The sequence below is a fragment of the Babylonia areolata genome, chromosome 6 (assembly GCF_041734735.1).
Source record: "Babylonia areolata isolate BAREFJ2019XMU chromosome 6, ASM4173473v1, whole genome shotgun sequence".
In the NCBI taxonomy this organism is placed as follows: domain Eukaryota; kingdom Metazoa; phylum Mollusca; class Gastropoda; order Neogastropoda; family Buccinidae; genus Babylonia; species Babylonia areolata.
In genome coordinates this window covers 2,520,149-2,524,127 of record NC_134881.1, presented here as the reverse complement: position 1 = coordinate 2,524,127, position 3,979 = coordinate 2,520,149, and the positions used below count along the sequence as shown (strand labels likewise).

The 3,979-nt window shown below is 41.3% G+C and overlaps 1 long non-coding RNA gene across 2 annotated transcripts in view; it reads right to left on the bottom strand.

The window, feature by feature from the left end:
- Nucleotides 1-2,221, bottom strand: part of LOC143283239 (uncharacterized) — a 9,411-nt gene extending 7,190 nt beyond the window's left edge. The window contains exon 1 of one of the 2 annotated variants that reach the window (XR_013055378.1): nucleotides 2,075-2,221. This is a non-coding gene — a long non-coding RNA (uncharacterized LOC143283239). Of the gene's footprint in view, nucleotides 1-552; nucleotides 705-2,074 lie in introns of those variants that run through there. The other variant, XR_013055377.1, reaches the window with a different exon arrangement.
- Nucleotides 2,222-3,979: the final 1,758 nt, after the last annotated feature.

Sequence of the window (3,979 nt, the reverse complement as noted above, 5' to 3'; positions counted from 1 at the left end):
TCCTTCACACAGTCCTTCACACAGTCCATCACACACAGTCCTTCACACAGTCCATCACACACAGTCCTTCACACAGTCCTTCACACAGTCCATCACACACAGTCCTTCACACAGTCCATCACACACAGTCCATTACACACAATCCTTCACACAGTCCTTCACACAGTCCATCACACACAGTCCTTCACACAGTCCATCACACAGTCCATCACACACAGTCCTTCACACACAGTCCATCAGAGTCTATCACAGTCCACCACACACAGTCCACCACACACAGTCCATTCGACAGGAAAAACAAATAAAACTGCACGCAGGAAAAAATACCACAAAAAAAGGGTGGCCCTGGGGAGAGCAGCCCGAATTTTACACAGAGAAATCTGTTGTGATAAAAAGGAATACACATACACACATATCGTATCACAGTCCATCACACACAGTCTATCACACACAGTCCATCACACACAGTCCATCACAGTCTATAACAGTCCACCACACACAGTCCACCACACACAGTCCATTACAGTCCACCACAGTCCACCACAATCCCACCATTGCTGCAGTGTGTTGCACGGTGACAGCAAGAAATTGACTGACTTATGACGAAGGCGCATACGGTGTTTGTGGCGAATGGCTTCAGTGCTGATTGCGTGTTCAGTGCAATCAGAATCAATGGAAACCATCTGTTGCCAGCATTGATCAGCCCGTCTGCAGCTACACTCCAACAGATCTCCACTTCTCCACACATCAAGGGCTGTTTTATGTCCATGCCAGCTGTTAGTTTTGGTCACATATTTAGAACGCGTGGTGTGTGTGCGTGGTGTGTGTGTGTGTGTTGGGGGGGGGGGGGGGTAGATGTGCAATGCGGTTTGGCTGACTGAAATGGAGAGGCACGTAAATTTCCGTAATCTGTATATTTGTATATAGCCATTTCCATTTGGTGCCATTTAATTTATCTTTTTTTAATTATTTTCTATTCATTTTATTTGTTTGTTGTTTTCTTCTTATGTTGGACATATGCTGCTGCCAAAAAGAAAATCTCTGTACCAAAGTATAGACAATAAAGTTTGTGTATTGTATTGTGTATTGAAAGAAGAAGAAGAAGAATGGAAGAAAGAAAAAAAAGTAATTACAACAATTATATACACTAACACAGTGAGAGACACGTCATATGAAGAGGGCAAATTATCAGCTGTGGCTGATGAGTAATGCAATACAATACAATACAATACAATACAATACAATACAAGGCAGGCAAGGCCTTCAAGACTCACTTGTGATAAATTAAGTCCCCTAGCATTAACTACAGAGTAATTTCCCTTTTTTACTATCTGCACCAAAACGTTTGCAAAATAAATAAAAATTCCATGCTTAGCAAAAGAATTTCCTGTTTGAACAAAAAATGATAATAATGACTCCTCTTGTTGTTGTGTCAGAATAAGAGGTCAAAGTGCCAAGTTTAGAGAATACAAAAAATATAAATATAACAGTAAATGCAGTTTGCATATAATTAGGCTTCTTTTTTATTTTTTTTGTGCCCATCCCTGAGGTGCAATATTGTTTTAAACAAGATGACTGGAAAGAACTGAATTTTTCCTATTTTTATGCCAAATTTGGTGTCAACTGACAGAGTATTTGCAGAGAAAATGTCAATGTTAAAGTTTACCACGGACACACACACACACACACACACACACACACACACACACACACAGACAACCGAACACCGGGTTAAAACATAGCCTCACTTTGTTTACACAAGTGAGTCAATAAATGAGTCAATAGCAAGAAGTCTGAATAAAATGACACTATACAGTGCAACATACAAAGGAAATTTTTGATCCGATGTCACGGCCGCCACCACGGACGCATCGCACATAGGGCCCAGTCTAACGTGCGGATCCAAAACAAGCTGCCTTTTTTTTTTTTTCCCCCAAAGGGATTGTGGCCATTCCATTGGTGCAACTGTGGGTATGGTAAAGAGATAGAGGAGATCGACTCGTACACTGCCGACTGGCAGGGCCGAGAAAACGCAGATCGCGTCGAGTGAGTTCGCATGAAAGGTAACACTGACCTGAGTGTGTGACCACAAACCTCTAGAAGTCACCAGAGGAGGTGTAGGAGGTGGCGGAGGTCTGGAGTCGACCGGAGGGAGCGGAGGAAGTGGAGAAGGCGGCGGGTTGGCGTTGTTTAGAGGACCGGGAGTAGAGAGCCCAGAGTGTCAGCGAATCGATTGCGATCGCGCCTTAATTTTAGCACGATTCCCCAATCGAGATACATAATTATGTGACCTGGTTGGAGACATAATTTGACAACAAACAAGAACGCCAGAGAATCGACAGACAGAAAATACGAAAAAACTTAGCCGTATGAAGAACACAGGAACAGGAGTCATGATGGCTGCCGGAAAGAGAGAGAGAGAGAGAGAGAGAGAGAGAGAGAGAGAGAGAGAGAGAGAGACAGACAGACAGACAGACAGACAGACAGACAGACAGAGACAGAGAGAATACATGCTTTTATGTTTGAGTTTGTTAGTTCGTGTGGCAAAATTCATGTTACATGTATCGCTTGCAGAATTCATTTTAACTCTGTATCAAAGTAATTCCCGCAAAAGAGTCCATTATTTTTTTTTAACTCAGGGTAGATAATTGTGCGTGCATTCGTGCGTGCGTGCATGTGTGTGTGTGTGTGTGTGTGTGTGTGTGTGGATTTGGTAGAGAAAAATATATAAGTCAAATGCCTGATAATTACGTTATCAGCTTCTTCAGATTACGAAATAGTAATCATAAGCTGGAAACAGAAACAGGAAGACACAAAGGCACACCACGAGAGTTACGACTTTGTAAGGTTTGTAACATGTCTGTGATTGAGGATGAGTTTCATTATTTTTATAATGGAATGTCCCAATTATGATCATTTAAAAATAGATATGTTCCTAAAAAAATATTTGTCTTTAAAATCGGTTTTTAATTTTTGTAATATGCTCAAAGGAGGCAAAAAAACAACAACAAAAAAAGAAGTAATTTAAGCTGTAAGTAAGGTGATTAGATTTGCAAATGTTGCCAAACAACACTTTTGGAGTTAAAAGACATTTGTGTTTTCTCAACTTTTATATGACATTGTTGTGTATTTGGAAATGTTTGTTCTGGGCATGGAAACATTATTTTGCAGTAATCCTCCATACTCCAATAGGAGTGTGTGTGTGTGTGACTGTGTGTGTGTGTGTGTGTGTGTGTGTGTGTGTCCCCACCCACGCGCGCTATGTAGAAAGTGAATGTCCTTGTTTCTGAAAAGAACGTTGGTGCACAACATCGTACTGACGTGGCAAGAAAACAGCAGATGTTGACCCAGATCAGTATCTCTCTGCAGTAGTATAAGGGATGGGGGTTCTATATGTAACGATTTAAGCGTCCATAAGGTCCAACAACGCCTTAAACCATAAAAAAAAACCCACGCAATCGGGTTTTTTCGGCTTAAAAAGGTGTATGGAGAGCCAAATCACTAGATAAAAAAATGATGGTTAAATATGTGTATGAAGAGCCAAATGGTTACAAGAGCGCAAAAAAAAATCAGATCTACCTCAAAAGTAGTCTACCTTTTCCCGAATATGTGTATGGAGAGCGAAAACGGTCGCCCCGTTCCCCGCGTGTGTGTGTGCTGGCAAGCTAGCGACCGCTCGGCGTGTGTGGGAAGGGATCAATAGCTAAGAGTGTGGTCCCGCCTTCGCAGATCTTCCCGCCCGTTTGACCTAGTTAGCTTTTTGGATGGTTTACCATCTTGAATATCAAATAGATTTTTCTTTCCGTTAAACAACTGAGTTTTGTGTTTCGTTTTTATGTCTGTTTTCATTGCATTGAATTTTTCAACTTCAGCCAGAATGAGACTAAATTCTTCATCGCTTATTTTATCATCTTCTAATGCTTTTGAAATAAGATCATTTATAGTGTTCAGTTTTGACTCGGCCAACACGCGAATCTCG